Source organism: Siphateles boraxobius, unplaced genomic scaffold (genome assembly GCF_051911475.1).
Source record: "Siphateles boraxobius isolate OS27281-9 unplaced genomic scaffold, OSU_SipBor_1 5, whole genome shotgun sequence".
NCBI classification, from domain to species: Eukaryota; Metazoa; Chordata; class Actinopteri; order Cypriniformes; family Leuciscidae; genus Siphateles; species Siphateles boraxobius.
In genome coordinates, this window is record NW_027509141.1 from 4,179,942 (window position 1) to 4,197,440 (window position 17,499).

The following is a 17,499-nucleotide window of genomic DNA, read 5'->3' on the forward strand; positions in this document are numbered from 1 at the left end:
TAACTCTTCTTTTGTTATGTGCCAATCTAGCTGCTTCTCCGTCAGAGCCATCAGTCCTTGCTCTTTTAGCTGTGCTCTTTTTGCCTCTCTCAACTTGTTGACATCAGCAGCATCCCACTCAAAAATACATGCTGATATGCGAGCCATGAAAGTGGGATAGAGCTGGTGTGCATCAGTGGTGCATCCCACAGCCAGGCGTCGCATAAAGTGCCAGATGTCTAGGCGAACAATCAAGTTAGGCCATCCACCAAATCTGGCCTTCAGCTTGGTCTCACCCACATCCTTGCAGCAGCCACAGTCCACATAGAGAGCAACAGGAGGGTCTACACCTGCAACTTTATACCTGCGAGAAATAATTATAAAAAATAATTAAAGATTTTCATCATCAAACAACAGTAAATTACAAATGCAAATTGTAAATAGTAAATTCTAAACTAAGGACAAGTTAAATTACATGTAAGTGAAAATGTATTACAGGTAACATACCTGTCTACCAAGCCAGCTGCCATAAGATCCAAACCTGGTCCCTCACCAGCAGTCAAGACACTGATGAGCACTTGACCTATCTCGTTACCAACGGATGTCAGCCACTGTGCAGTGCCTTTTGCCGATCCTGAGAGCTTTTTGGTGATCTAAAACAAACATATATATTAAACCAACCCTTTTCAGCCACTCTTCACTGTGGTTCTCTTTCAATTGGCCAATCAGTCGGACATTTGAATTCTTATGAATTCTCTCTCACATAAAGCTATGAAATCTACCTACCATTAAGGAGCTACATTGACCACTTGTTGATTGGTCTGCACTGCTTGTTGGTCTAGATGAGGCTGTAGGCACTTGCTGCTGCATAACAAAAATGTATAAAACAGTGCATATATACAGTATGAAATACAGTATGAAAGATTTAGAAAGATGATGGACAAAATCACCTGTGATTTAAAGAAAGCAAAATACTACTGTTCTATTCTATGTTAATAGTATAAACAATAATGTATAAGAACCCCTTTCATGCAAATGACGTGACAAATTTAGATGTGGGTTTTTTATTCAGTTATTAGTAATGTAGGCAGTTTTAACCTCATGACCTTCTTTTATCTACTACGCAATGTCCTCTGCTGTGGAACAGACCTGTTGCCAAACCAACCCAGATAGAAACAACAGAAATTGTCCAAGAATACATTAATGTTAAGAAATACCACATCTTAATATTGTGTGCACACTGCATCAACTGTAGTTAAACTGAAAGAGCCCAAATTAGCCTACCTTATGAGGATGAAATCCACACAAACACCTCTGTGGCTGGGAGAAAAGCGTCCGCTGGCCTCTCAGCTGCAGAGGGCAATTCTCTATCTGTAAACAAAACAAAAGATGCCACTTATATTTATTTGTACAAGTTCTTGTTTTATGCTCATACTGTACATACTGAAAATATAATATGTCTACTACTCAAATTTAATATATATATATATATATATATATATATATATATATATATATATATATATATATATATATATATATATATATTCATTCCTTTTGGTACTTTTTCTACATACCTTCTGATACAGACTGTACCACTTCTTTTGCCTTGGAGCAGGTCGGTTACCTGCATCTGATGGCCAGACACCAGTGGAGGCAAAAGACCTAAAGCGCGAGACCCACTCAGTATCATCAAAAGACTTGTGGCTTTTGGATTGTTGTTTTGACATGTTCTGTAATGACAGATACGCAGTTGTATTCATGTTATGGTGTATTTACATTAAGTCATCATGGCAAGGGCCCAAAATTAGGGATTACAGAGATGTTTTACAGAGGCAATCTTACTATTCCTAAAATACAGAAAATGTAAGCCATTTCATTAATAATAAATACAATAACTATAAATAACATACCTGAGCGGAATATAAGTAACAGCGGGATATAAATAACTTCATTGGTGTTTGTGCTCAAAGATTGACAAAAATTGTCCTGGTCCAAAATGACTGCCACATTATAGCAGTTTATAAATCCAAAACAATGCATACTGTATATATCATCACCTAATGTTGTGATAGATCTTGTGATAGAGTTTTTGTAAACATTACAAATTTTGAACTTCTATTTGCTATTTATGGCCTGTATGCCTCATTGACCTGGGCTCATACAAATTGTTTTGTAGTAAAACGCATAATGTATAAATTATTTTGACTATAACAAATACTCAGATTAAACATTGTGTTATTTCAACTGTGCCCATGTGATAAAATGAACATGTGCCTGAATTTAATTTTATATAGGCTACTTTGTCATGATTCCGCCATCTAGTTCTTGTTGTTCTTTAATTCTTGAGGCAGGATCATGACAGAACCATGTGCCTTTGGTTTGGGCCATGTGCTTGTTGTCTTGTCCTCTGTGTGTTAACCCTCTCGTGAGTATCTAGTGAAGAACTCTGTCTTGTACAATCCTGATCTTGTTGCTGTTATTAGTTATTTGTCTAGTTACCTGTCAAGTCTTAGTTTAGTGTTGTTAGTTGGGATGGGGAAATGAAGCCTCGTGAAGTAATGAGGCTTTCCCCTGACTGTTCCGGGAAAAGATTCAAAGCTTCGAGAGTGTCGAGAACAGCGCCATCTGGTGCTTATTTAAAATAAAGCAGCCAGAAGCCTGTGTTAAAAGCTCTGTCAGATGAAGCAACCACAACACACTCCATAATTTCAATGTTATGTGTACAAATAAAAAGCCTTACACGTTTTGTGTTTGATTTGTCCATAAATAAATTATTTTACCCATTAAAGTGTGACAATAAAATATAAAATGAGCATATGATTTAATAAGATCTAATGTAGGCCTACCCTCTCTCTCTCCACACACACACACACACACACACACACACACACACACACACACACACACACACACACACACACACACACACACACACACACACACACACACACACACACACACACACACACACATATAGTGAATAAGGACATTGTGTGATAGGATCATCTGTTCATCTGACAGTTGGCAGTGATAGCGCTTATGTAACTGTAGGAATGACAGAAAGGTGATAAAGATATTTTTTCTGTAATGCCAATGTATATAGATGGGTGTAGACATGTTTCTGTATTCTCCAGTATTCAAGTGGATCTTCAGCTCTTTGTATGTTTGTCTCTGTAAGGTATTTATCCACTTCTAGGATTGCATCAGAGTGGCATTTGAGCTTTGTTTGTGCTGGTCTACAGCACTGTCCAACAGAAGACAAAGGTTTCCACCTCAAAAGTGTGAGGATACATTTTTTTTTTTTTGGGCGTGACAGTACATGTACATTGACTGAATATAAGACACATCAACGGTCAACAATTATACAATACAATGATACAAAATAAAATAATAATAAATAAATAAATAAATACATGTTTTTTTTATTTTATTTTTTTAGAAATGCATTCATACATTGGAAGCTATAAGCTCAAAATATTCCCAGTTAGGAGAAGTCTTCCTTTTAATGGCTGTTGCCATTGCTCTAAATACAAACCCTTCACCAAACACCCAAATACCAACACCAAATTACCTAAAAAAAAACACCAAAAGTGCAACAATCTTACAAAAACAAAAAGACACAACAACAACAAAAAAATAATAAGTAGTTTTGGTTATTTAAATGTAATGTATTGATTAACTTTCAAAGTACAGCACTCTCCTCACAAACACATCAACCAGACTGAGCCAACAATGACCTTCGAGCCTTCTGACACCCAAAGCGAAACGCGCACGTGATTGGACAGAAAGTGAGGCTTCATTTGTCATCGATCACGTGACCTCTGGGAAACCAATAAACACCCCGATACTGGGCTTCAATAGAAATTGCTTCGCTTTCGCGATACGCACATCGAAGCTTCAGTGTCATACGTAACATCACTAGTTGTTAGTCTTTGTTTTTGCCCTTCAGTCTTGTTTTTCCCCATCGTGGGTTTTGTTTTCCCTTTTTGTCAAATAAACCTTGTGTGTTTTCGCAAACTGTCTGCAAGTGGGTTCGTCCTTACAAAACCCTCACATACTTATTGTATTCTCATCCATTCACTTATGACTGGTCATTTTTTACCACAGGTGTATAAAAGTTAAACAAACACCCAACAGTTAGACATTATCCAAATTTATTTTTGTTACATTTTATGCCAGTGTTACAGTAGACTAGTACAATGAGATTTTTATTGTACATTGATGTATCCATTTCCTATGAAGTAACAAACACTAACGTTATCAGATATGCTATTTTACTAGTTAATCCTGTCAGAAAACAAAATAAGTTTCGTTACTGACAAAAATGTACAATTACCAAGCTCGATGATAACGTTAGCTATAGCTAACGTAACGTTAGGTAACGTTACCTATACAAAAAAATAAGGTTTGCTTGTTGACTGAAAATCGGATAAAACTATTTACATTACAAATTGAGCTGCGACAATTATACCCTATTACTTACACAATGACAGTTAACGTTAGCTGATGATTTTAACTCTTTTTATACACGTTTTGATAATCATGATTTTTCAAAAGAACTGTCTGATTATTGTGGGAATTCAGTGACTGAGAATACTATTGTTGAATTTCAAATTAATAAAGCTGATGTACGTAGTTGTTTTAAACAGGTTAAGGTTGGGAAAAGTCCAGGCCCTGATAACATTGGTGGTAGGCTGTTGAGGAACTGTGCAGAGCAGCTTTCAGGGATTTATTCATTTATTTTTAATGAATCATTACAACTTTCTAAAGTCCCTCGTTTGAAATTCTCCTTCTCTGGAAGATTATAGGCCTGTTGCACTAACCTCCTTGGTTATGAAATCTTTTGAAAAAATAGTAAGGAAGGAGATTTTAGCCTTAACACAGTCAGCACTTGATCCTATGCAGTTTACATACAGATCTGGCAGAGGAGTTGATGATGCCACCTGTACCCTACTGAATATGATTTTAAGACATTTGGAAGGCAAAAAAAATCATGTACGTTTGCTATTTATTGATTTTTCTTCTGCTTTTAATTGTGTTAAGCCTTTTATTTTGGCAAAGAAATTGATTGATAATTTTCACTTAGATTTTAACATTGTGTGTTGGTTGGCGGATTTTTTAACAAATAGATCCCAAAGAGTATGTGTCAATGGAGTGTTGTCGAATGTATTGTTGTCTTCTACTGGTACTCCACAGGGTTGCGTTTTGTCCCCTCTCTTGTTTTCTTTATATACTGACGACTGTCGTAGTACTTTTAATGGGAGACACATTGTCAAATTTGCGGACGATTCTGTGATTGTGTCGCTTCTTAATGAGTTTGAATCAGACTTTGGTCCAGTGTCCGATCATTTTATCCAATGGTGTGATGCTTCATTTCTAAATATTAATGCTTCAAAAACAAAAGAGATGTTCATTGATTTCCGTAAGAAGAACTCTGTACCTGTGTTGCCTTCTGTTATAAAGGGACATCAGGTAGAAGTGGTTACACCGTATAAATATTTAGGGACTGTAATTGATGACAAACTACAATTTGAGGCAAACACTGATATCATTAGAGTAAAGGCTCTTCAGCGTATGTATTTTCTAAGGAAACTTCGAACCTTTAACATGGACGTGTCTTTCATGAAAATGTTTATACCTGTTTTATCGAGGCTGTTTTAAGTTTTTCTATTATTTGTTGGTATGGTAATCTTAATGTTAAGAATAGGAGGAAGTTGACAAGCATAGTTACAATGTGTAGCAAGATAGTTGGGATTGACTTAAGGACTATCACACAAATTTATGAGCATAGGATGATTAGGAAGGGCCAGTTAGTCCTTTCTGATGTAACTCACCCATTATGTAGTGAACTTCAACTACTTCCTTCAGGACGGAGATTTAAACTCCCCTTGTGTAAATCAAATAGATACAGAAATTCCTTTATACCTGCTGAAATTAGGTTTTTAAATGATTGATTGTAATCGGTGTGTTATGTTGTGATATGTGTTGTTATATGTGCATGTGTATACTGCTGTTTACATAAAGAATTGCCTTTGAGGACAATAAAGTTTAAAGAAGTTAACTTACCTGATCGTTTTACAGAGCAATCTTGCTATTCCTAAAATACAGAAAACGTTCATTAACAATAAATACAATAACTATAAATAACATAACGTTAGCTGAGCGGAATATAAATAACAGCGGTGATGTTTATGCTCAACGTGCGGTGATTGGTGTATAAAAAATGGACATTGCCATTTCATTGGACGGCCAAAAAAGAGAATTTGAGCGGAGATTGGATGGAATCTGCTCAAACTCAAAGATGGACAAAAATGGACTATGTGCGGGGATTGGTCTAAGAAAGATGGACCTTGACATTTCATTGGGCGGCCAACAATGGAGCTCGTAAGGTAATTGGTTTTGTAAAAGATGGAGCTCGTCATTGTATTGGATTGATTTTACAGACGCACGGCTGTCAGGTACCGCCATCGAAGTCACACTGATTGGGGACAGAACCTCAACATATCAGGTTGCTGAAGCTCCGCCACTGGCTAAAACTGCTACTGGCACAGACATACGTGCTGGTTGTTTCAATTAAGTGATGCAAAGGCAACCCAATCTTCTCATACCAGGAGTCGAACCCAGGCCACCTGGGTGAAAACCAGGAATCTTGACCGCTAGACCATATGGGATCTTCTTTCCACCTGGAGCAGGCCCTTTTGCTTTTAGTGTGTGACCGCCCCCTTTAAGAACATGGGAATGATCCGAAGGGAATGTTTACTGAATTCAATTTCATCAGGCTCAACAGAGGGAGCTCTCATTTGCCTCGCCAAGGGGGTTCAGTTTCCTCCGATTCCTGCGATGGCATAATAGACACTATAAACTGGTCGTAAAGCAAGGTCCTTGTGACAGTACTCATGCAATGCATTTGAAAAGACGCATAGTATTGTATGGTAACCGTTATCCTACTGACAAAGCAGCCTATTGTTAGACAGGTCAATTTTTAATATTTCTCAACCAATCCAATAATATTAATAACAAAAACTATGGGATAATAAAAGGAAATAATAAAACGGCTAAGGGCTGACAGCGTAGTAAAAGAGGCAGAACGAGCCAGCCAGGAGTCGAACCTAGAATCTCCTGATCCGTAGTCAGACGCGTTATCCATTGCGGCACTGGCCCACCTAACTGTTGGTGTTCGACTGGGCACAGGCCTGTCATGACATCTACTTTTTCTCATGCTATTAACAGACCTGGAGCCAACATCAGGAAGGGGTCAGATGAGGGGCCTGCTACAAAAACCTTCGAGATGGAGGCCTCACATGTTGGGGATCTTAAATTTTTTGTGTTCATGGCAAGTTGTGGGGTTGTTAGGATATTCCTACAGAGTCTGTGACAGTTTCTCAGTGGAAGAACTGGGATCCAGGTTAAGAGACGTCTGCAAAAAACTGCTATAAAAACCTTCGAGATGGAGGCCTCACATGTTGGGGATCTCGGTAGCTTTGTTTTCATGGTAAGTTGTGGTGTTGTTAGGATATTCCTACAGAGTCTGTGACAGTGTGTAAGCGGAAGATCTGGGATCCAGGGTCAGGGGTCAGTGACGTCTCCTCTCCTGGAGGAAAATACAAGTATCAGTGGTCTTGCTGCAAAATCTGGTAGAGGCCAACAGCGGGGCTTGAGGGGCAGGCGTCAACAGACCTTCCCTGGTGGTCTACTGGTTAGGAATCGGCGCTCGGCCAGGGTTCGATTCCTGGTCAGGGAAGGAGCTTTTGCTTTTGATTTTAAAATGCCGAACTACGAACTCAAGCGCTGACGCCCTCGTTGAGAAGATCGACCAAGGAAATGTTTATGTGTGAAAAAGACCTCCTTCGAGCCGGAGTCGAACCAGCGACCTAAGGATTGCCAACTTGCCACCTACATTCCTCCGCTCTACCAGCTGAGCTATTGAAGGCACACTGATTGGCGATAGAACTTCAAAGTATCAGGTTGCTGAAGCTCCGCCACTGGCTAAAACAGCTACTAGCACAGACGTACGTGCTGGTTGTTCGATTAAGTGATACAAAGGCAACTCGATCTTCCCATACCGGGAGTCGAATCCGGGCCACCTGGGTGAAAATCAGGAATCCTGACCGCTAGACCACACGGGATCTTCTTTCCACCTGGAGCAGGCCCTTTTGATTTTAGTGTGTGACCGCCCCCTTTAAGAACATGGGAATGATCCGAAGGGAATGTTTACTGAATTCAATTTCATCCGGCTCAACAGAGGGAGCTCTCATTTGCCTCGCCAAGGGGGTTCAGTTTCCTCCGATTCCTGCGATGGCATAATAGACACTATAAACTGGTCGTGAAGCAAGGTCCTTTTGACAGTACTCATGCAATGCATTTGAAAAGAGAAGGAGGCCTCACATGTTGGGGATCTTAAATGTTTTGTGTTCATGGCAAGTTGTGGTGTTTTTAGGATATTCCTACAGAGTCTGTGACAGTTTCTCAGTGGAAGAAGTGGGATCCAGGTTAAGAGACGTCTGCAAAAAACTGCTATAAAAACCTTCGAGATGGAGGCCTTACATGGGGATCTCGGTTGCTTTGTTTTCATGGCAAGTTGTGGTGTTGTTAGGATATTCCTACATAGTCTGTGACAGTTTGTCAGCGGAAGATCTGGGATCCAGGGTCAGGGGTCAGTGACGTCTCCTGTCCTGGAGGAAAATACAAGTATTAGTGGTCTTGCTGCAAAATCTGGTAGAGGCCAACAGCTGGGCTTGAGGGGCAGGCGTCAACAGACCGTCGCTGGTGGTCTAGTGGTTAGGAATCGGCGCTCTCACTGCCGGTTCGATTCCCGGTTAGGGAATGAGTTTTTGCCCACCACCGGAGGACGTGATTTTAAAATGCGGAGCTACGAAGTCAAGCGCTGACGCCCTCGTCGAGAAGCACGGCCAAGGAAATGTTTATGTGTGAAAAAGACCTCCTTCGAAGCCAGAGTCGAACCAGCGATCTAAGGATTGCCATCTTGCCACCTACAGTCCTCCGCTCTACCAGCTGAGCTATCTAAGGCACACTAATTGGTGACAGAACTTCAACATATCAGGTTGAGTTAATAATTTCCCTACAAAAGTCATTGTCGCTGCAGCGTCTTTTCAAATGCATTGCATGAGTACTGTCACAAGGGCCTTTCTTTACGACCAGTTTATAGTGTCTATTATGCCATCGCAGGAATCGGAGGAAACTGAACCCCCTTGGCGAGGCAAATGAGAGCTCCCTCTGTTGAGCCTGATGAAATTGAATTCAGTAAACATTCCCTTCAGATATTCCTACAGAGTCTGTGACAGTTTCTCAAAGAGACGTCTGCAAAAAACTGTAAAAACCTTTGAGATGGAGGAGTCACATGTTGGGGATCTTGGTTGCTTTGTTTTCATGGCAAGTTGTGGTGTTGTTAGGATATTCCTACAGAGTCTGTGACAGTTTTTCAGCGGAAGAACTGGGATCCAGGGTCAGGGGTCAGTGACGTCTCTTCTCCTGAAGGAAAATACAAGTATTAGTGGTCTTGCTGCATAATCTGGTAGAGGCCAAAAGCCGGGCTTGAGGGGCAGGCGTCAACAGACCTTCCCTGGTGGTCTAGTGTTTAGAATTCGGTTCCCGGTCAGGTAATGAGCTTTTGCCCACCACCGGAGGACGTGATTGTAAAATGCCGAACTACGAACTCAAGCGCTGACGCCCTCGTCGAGAAGCACGGCCAAGGAAATGTTTATGTGTGAAAAAGACCTCCTTCGAGCCAGAGTCGAACCATCGACCTAAGGATTGCCAACTTGCCAACTACAGTCCTCCGCTCTACCAGCTAAGCTATCGAAGGCACACTGATTGGTGACAGAACCTCAACATATCAGGTTGCTGAAGCTCTGCCACTGGCTAGAACTGCTACTAGCACAGACATACGTGCTGGTTGTTTCCATTAAGTGATGCAAAGGCAACTCAATCTTCTCACACCTGGAGTCGAACCCGGGCCGCCTGGGTGAACACTAGGAATCCTGACCGCTAGACCATACGGGATCTTCGCTCTACCTGGAGCAGGCCCTTTTGCTTAAAGTGTGTGACCGCCCCCTTTAAGCACATGGGAATGATCCGACGGGAATGTTTACTGAATTCAATTTCATCAGTTCCAACAGAGGGAGCTCTCATTTGCCTCGCCAAGGGGGTTCAGTTTCCTCCGATTCCTGCGATGGCATAATAGACACTATAAACTGATCGTAAAGCAAGGTCCTTGTGACAGTACTCATGCAATGCATTTGAAAAGACGCATAGTATTGTATGGTAACTGTTATCCTACTGACAAAGCAGCCTATTGTTGGACTGTCAATTTTTAATATTTCTCAACCAATCCAATAATATTAATAACAAAAACTATGGGATAATAAAATGAAATAATAAAACGGCTAAGGTCTGACAGCGTAGTAAAAGAGGCAGAGCGAGCCAGCCAGGAGTCAAACCTAGAATCTTCTTATCCGTAGTCAGACGCGTTATCCATTACGCCAGTGGCCCACCTAACTGTTTGTGTTCGACCGGGCTGAAGCCTGTCATGACATCTACTTGTTCTCATGCTATTAACAGACCTGGAGCCAACATCAGGAAGGGGTCAGATGAGGGGCCTGGTACAAAAACCTTCGAGATGGAGGCCTCACATTGTCAAGTGTTGTCTAACTGTGAGTTGTCCACACTTGAAAAGGACAAGACTTCGGACTTCACTCAAACAAGATTTATTCTTCTCAGTTGAACAGGTACAGAATCAGATGTAATAGCAGTAGTAACAGTAGGTGAAAAACCTTCAAATACAATACAAAAAGCATTTTGAATATTTGGTAATTCTCAATACAGGAAAGATTAAATGCATTCTACAGGAACCATATATAAAGCATTTTCTATTTGATTACTGTCACCTAATTAGATATTAATCTACCATTTGTACACAAAAATGACTTTTCCACTATATTAGCCTTTCTCTCTAGATTAATTTCTATTTCTTTTTAATCATCAACTTAAGCATTTACAGTTAGTTTAATATCGCTTTAAGTCATGAAACAATTACTTTAAAACTTTTACCCACAACATTAACACTTTTATCTGCAACATTAACACATATTTATTACATTGAATATCAAACAGACAAAAGGATTCAACATGAGAGAGTTCATGTAAAACAAGAGTCTTAGTAAAACTAGTCCATGTGAGCTTACCGATAGCCCGTCATGATCAAAAGTCCCAGTTCCTCACAGTGAATTCGTGTGAGTTTCTGCCGTCCTCATAAATCGTCGCATACCAGTCAAATGACTGATGCGCGTATTTAAAGTTAACTGATTGAACTGGGCGCGAGCTTCTAATTACCTCAATTTCCATCACCTGGTCGAGTATGCAGCAGCGCGCCGCACAAGGGAGACGGCATACAGAAGGAAACAATGGGTACACGGAAGACAGCCACACCTCCACTGGGATAGCGCGACACCTCCCACTCGATATTTACGTGGCGATGCCTGGAAAGATCGCACTCTCAAGTGGCTGGTCTCCAACTTGATTTTCCACAGGTACGAGGACCACAAGGCGCCAGACGTCCAGATGCAGAATGGTACTCGATTCAGGATCTCTGGCACCAGGTTTTTGATTTCTCACCGAAATGCTGGAGCTAAGAGAGACCCTCACATAAACATCTCGAATGACACCCCTGGAATCAGGATTCACACCAATGACTTTTGCCAGCCTGAACTGCCCTCTCAGTGCGTTTTGGTCGCAGAGCCAAATTATGTCTCCAACGGCAACGTTCCTTTCAGTGGTATGCCCTTACTGCGAATGAATAGGTTCGGACCAGCAAGTTGGCTCCAGGACATCCAGAAGTTGTTGACTATAGTTTGTACTTCTCTGAGTCTCTCGAATGGATAAATGATGTAGTCGATAGTTTTGAAGTCTCCACTTTGTGTGGCTTGACCAAGCAACAAGTTGTTTGGCGTGATGTACTGGATCTGTTCTTCTCGGCTCTGAACTCTGGCGTCGATGGGTCTCTCATTAGCAAGATTGGCAGCTAGCTGGAGCACAGTCAGGAACTCACTGAAGGTAAGGCCTTCCACAGATTTTTCGGGGATGGCCTCGGACAGCGGCGAACCTCTGGTAGGTAATCAGAAAGCTCTCTGTCGATAATGTGTTTGCTAGCTCGACATGGATCGCTCGGCTGGACATACAGCAAAATACGACGCCCTATACTTTCATGGTTACTCTCTTCTTGACATCATCCTTCACATGGTAAGGTCCAAACAGGTCAACGGACGTGAACTTGAATGGTGCAGCAGGACTTGACCTCTCTTCAGGTAAGTTTCCCATTATTTGCTTGCAGGTTCTTGCTTTTGCTTTCCTGCAGACGATACACTTGTCAACGACTTTTCTGGCAATAATTCTTCCTCTCATGACCCACGCCTTTTTCCTCATCCGCAGCAGGGTTCCCGCCACTCCGTCATGTCCCTCGCTGTGTCCTTCTCCGGCTAGCAGGGTGGATAACCAGGCTTGGAATGGTAGAAGAGGAACAGCTTTGCGGTCTTCTCTGAAGGTCTGGATTCTGCCACCACAAACTAGAAATCCACTTGTTTGGTCCCTGTAGACGACTAGTCCGTCTATTGTGGTGCTTGGGAAGTTGACGCCCTCTTGTGCTGCTAGGCAAAGGTCTCGGAACACGTCTCGTCTTTCGCTGACTGTAAGGACACCCAAGGATGGTAGTGCCTCCCACTTTTCTCGGTCTCTGGTCTTAACACTCAGGAACCTTTTAGCTGCTCTCCAAATCCACGCCACGGTCCCGACCAGCCTTCTCAGGTTGCTGAAGCGCCTTTTATCGACTAGCTGTCGAACCACTGCTCCTGCTGGTGGTCTTCTGAACTCTACCTGTGCTGGATCGTGCGCTGGATCATGTGCTGGATCGTGTGTTTTTTTCAGGTGACTTCTAGTAAGTACTGCTACAAATGTCTTTTTCTGGATCTCTGTGAATTTGTCTCGAGCTTGGGCCGCGACGTCTCTCACGGATTTCTTCGGCCACTCATCGTCAGGAAGTTGGAGAAACTTTGGACCCGACTGCCACTCGGAGTCCTCAGTTAGGACATCTGGATTGGCCCCTTTGGTGATGATGTCTGCGATGTTTACTAGCCCTGGAATCCACCACCAGTCCTGGACGTCAGTGCTGCCCTGGATCTCGCCAACACGGTTTGCGAAGAAGGTCTGGTAGCCATAACTCTAACGCTGTATTGCGCCCCGAGAACGGTCTGACTGTCGACAAGATGGTACCATTTCTCGACCTGGAGTCGGCATATGTCTCTGGAAGTAGGTGTTCAGGCGGGCTGCAAATACGGCTCCGCACATTTCAGCTTTCACAGGATCACCTCTGTGGTTGAGAGGGGTCAGCTTGGCTTTGGATTTGTACCAGTCTCACGATGACACCATGACTGCAGCTCCAGTGAAGATACATCACCGTGCCGTATGCATGTTCACTGCCATCAGAGAATGTAATGGCACTGGGCTTTGCACATAAATCTAGTGGAGTCAGGGATATGCCGAAGCGAAGTTGGCTCAGGTCAGCATATTCTTCTAATAACTTTATGGCGTCTCCTCTGAGACCTTCAGACAAGGCAGTGTCCCACGTGTCTTCTGAGCAGTACTACTTTGGCTTCTTGGAAAGCTCTCCTAACCAGAATGGCACCTTTTTGCTTGACAGGAGTTACAAGGCCGAGTGGGTCGTACAGGCCAGAGACTTGGCTGAGCAGCTCTCTTCTAGTGAGTGGATCAGGAGTTTGATTTCTTACTTCTTCTCTGAACAGGTCTTGACCAAGGTGCATCTTTCTCTTTTTCTTTGAAATGTTCACTGCAACCATGACATGGAGTGTGTCATCGTCGATTGTATAACCAAGGCCAAGAGCTTTATTGTCGTCTTCCGTCAGCTGGTTTGGCAGGATCATAGTCTTTGGCTTTGTTCTGGGTATCTCAGTCTTGGGTTCTTTCCTCCCACTTTGATTGGAGTAGACCCAGGGCTTCATGTAGAATCCTCCAGCTCTCAGGATGTGCTCGATGTTGGCTGTGAGGCATTTCACATGGTCAAGGTCATTGTGCGAAGTCAGAATGTCGTCAACGTAGGCGTCTTCTTCCAGCTCGCGTCTCTCTTCTTTGAAGTGACTGAACGAAGACAAGTTTGCAGTCTCTCGCATGGCGACTTGGGCTATGCAACCGGCAGGTTTGTCTCCGATGTTGACTCTTGTGATGGCATAATCTTCTATTTCAGTATCTTCACTATCACGCCACAGGAATCTGTGCAGGTGGACCTCTTGATCTTCCAGCCAGACGGAGTTATACATCTAGCGGATGTCACCAAGGGCAGCATAGACGCCAGTTCGGAATCTAAGCAGGACCGCTCTGATCGGATTCAGGACGTCAGGACCTTTGATGAGGATGATGTTCAGACTGAGACCTCTGTACTTTTGGCTGCTGTTCCACACTAGTCTGACTGGGGTGGAGACTGAGTGTGGATTTGGCGCAATGAGATGGCTTATGTATCACACTGGCCCGGTCCAACTCTGCAGGAAATTTTTATGACAGCTTTATTGCAGCTCTGTGGTTCACCATCTCATGGACTTGTGCAGTGTAGGCCGTCTTTCACTCAGGTTCTTTCGACAGCTGCTTCTCAGTTCTGAGGAATGTTGCTTCTACTGCTCTCTTATTGTTTGGCGGGGTTGCTAGATCTTCTGCCCACGGATATTTGGCATGCAATTGTGGTTCAGTGCTGTGATCATCTCCAGTTGTATATGTCAGGCCATTTCTCATGATCTTCATCTCCCTTTCTTCTGCAAGTTACATTTCTTTACCCCCCTGGCTGTGCTAGACTGGGCTTCGGGGTGGTCAGGATACTGGCAGGAGGCTGGGTCTGTTGCAAACTCTCGATACTTGACTGCTGCCGTTCTCATAGATCTTGCGAAGTGAGTCTTGGATGTTTGGGCCTTCAGGATGACTTTCTCGAAGAGATCTGGATGCGTGCCCCCGACTGTCTTGCCGAGTGGACCATCCCAGAGCACCAGGTCACCAATGGTGCGGACCTTTTGGGGCACCAGCTGGCCTTCTTTGTGGCTGATCAGAAGCTGGATCTCTCTGGGTCTGATGAGGTCTTCAAGGGGAACATCATGGAAGATCTCCTTCAGCTTAACATGTCTGTGCACTTCTGCAATTTTGTCTAGTCTGTAGCAGACTAGTTGGTGAGACTTGAGGGACCCTTTTCAAGTGCTGACACGGATCTTAAGGAGGTAGCGCTTGGTTGCAACAGACACCTTCATCCCTCCGACGCCATGGACGATCAGTGTGACATCCTCACTGCGGAGGTTCAGTTTGCTTGCAGCTTTATGAGTTATATAATTCGTGTCAGACGCCATGTCAATAAGTGTCCCGATTCTTTGCCCGTCATTGGCGGTGACGTCAAGGAGCATCAGAATCACCGGGTACTCATGCAGACCAATCTCCTCCAGAAGGCCTCTCTTCGCTGCAGTGGAGTTGCAGAAAGCGTCGTGACCCTGCTTCGCTAGCTCAGGTGAAAGTTTAGAGAGGAACTCTTCCTGGGCCTACCTTCTCCCCTCAGCTCTCACTGGACCGGACTTGGGCCTTTGGGACAGATGTCTGGGCAAGGGACAGAGAAAGTAGTGGTGTTGGTCTCTGCACTCTGGATTCCCGCACAGGTAAGTAGTATTTCGGCAGGGTTCGTCGTAGACTTCGAGGCACTACTTGCAGGCTCCGAGCTGTTGCATTGCGTCCCTCTTCTCCTGAAGCTTTATGGTGGTTCTAAACTTTCTGCAGATGTAAAGTTTTCTCTTGTGCTTTGGGTCTCCGCAGATGATGCAGTCTGCTGATCCACTGCTGGATTTGGTCGTCTTTGTTCGGGCATACTTTGTTTGAAACCTGGTCTTCTTCTTGACAGGGTCAATGTCTCTCAACTGCTCTAACTGCTCGTAGATGGACTCTTGGGATTGGAGATATGCAAGTAGCTTGTCAAAACGATTCTGGTGGTTCGCAGCATTGTTCAGCTCAGCAGCGTGGGTAAGCCAGTCTTTCTTCAGAGACTCTGGCAATTTGCTTTCGATAGATTTTATCGATAGTGGGTTCTTTATGCCATCTGCATGGTTCAATTCATTTAAATCATAGAGGGCTTTTCCAACTGCTTGGATGAGCTCTACGATTCTTCTCGGCTGGTTAACACGGACAGGTGGGATAGCATGTAGCTCTTCGACAACCTCGATGGCAATAGTGGCTTGGTTCCCATAGCGATTCTCCAGGACTCTGAAGATCTCGTCTGCTGAGGTATAAGTAGACAGGCGTAGATCTTTGGCCGCTCTTTCATCGAGGCTATCAAGTAGTTGGAATTTCTTCACCTCCATGGACCCGGTTGGTTCACCTTGCTTCTGCAGAGCCTCCCATTCTTTCCTCCATCTGTAGTACTCACGCTGGCTGCCAGTAAATGTTGGTAAAGCTGTAGCTTTGAGCTTTATGGTAGCGACAGGAGCTGCTCTATGGGCTGTGACAGGTACTCTGTTGGTGTCATCTTTAACCCTCAAAAGGTCTTCAGTTTCCTGTTTACACTTCAGGGCTTTGGGGTCCATATGACCCCAACAATTGATAGAGTATTTGTACAAAAAATATAAATTTTTAATCATACAAATAATATATCATTTTTTGTTTACTTCTAATCTATTCATTAATGCTGTGTTTTGGGAGAAATGAAGTACTTTTTTAACTATTTACTGCAGAATTCCTCCACTACACCATTAGCATATGTATGAAATATAATTTTTTTTATGGAAAAAACACATTAATGATGATCAAATTTAAATAGGAATTGTTTCTGGATATTGATCTAGGTGTTAGATGCATAATTCTGCCATCTGCTGGTTAGATGGTTTTTTGTAGATAATATATTTTTAGCCTGGAAGTGTAATTACCATATACTTCCAGCAGAGGCCCCATAGAGATCCATTCATTTTTCTGGATGTGACTTACTGCTCTTATAACAGCTTTTGTTATAAATATATATATTTAAACGTTTAAAATACATTAAATCAGTACATTAAAGTTTAGAATTATTTTTGTTGTTGTTTGAGGTCTTTTGAAGTATCTTGTTATTGCAATAACGCTATATAAATTTGCAGTAATGCCAAATAAATTTGCAATAATGCCACATAAGTTGCCACTAAAAGAAAATACTTGATTGCAATTTCATATTATTTTAATAATCAAAATGTATAAAATTATTAACTTTAGAATAAGAAATGAATTTTTAAAAAGTAAATAAAAACAAAAAACAAACAGCTATAGGCAGATATGAACAGGAGTGAAGAGTAAACACACCTGTGTGTCTGTGTGTGTTTGTGTGCGCGCACGTGCATGTGTGTGTGTGTAATCATGCTCATTCCTCCTTGTTTTTTCTCTAATGCCATACCTTCATTTGTGTGTGAACATTTTTAGATTTATGCAGAAATTATTGATTTTATTTCC

At 42.5% G+C, this 17,499-nt stretch overlaps 2 non-coding genes across 2 annotated transcripts; both read right to left on the reverse strand.

Moving 5' to 3' along the window:
* Positions 1–7,825: 7,825 nt before the first annotated feature.
* Positions 7,826–7,912, reverse strand: trnay-gua (transfer RNA tyrosine (anticodon GUA)). The gene is given in 2 exon segments: positions 7,826–7,861; positions 7,876–7,912. It is a non-coding gene; the product is annotated as a tRNA-Tyr (tRNA).
* Positions 7,913–9,718: 1,806 nt separating this feature from the next.
* trnay-gua (transfer RNA tyrosine (anticodon GUA)) lies at positions 9,719–9,805 on the reverse strand. The gene is given in 2 exon segments: positions 9,719–9,754; positions 9,769–9,805. It is a non-coding gene; the product is annotated as a tRNA-Tyr (tRNA).
* Between the last annotated feature and the right edge of the window lie 7,694 nt (positions 9,806–17,499).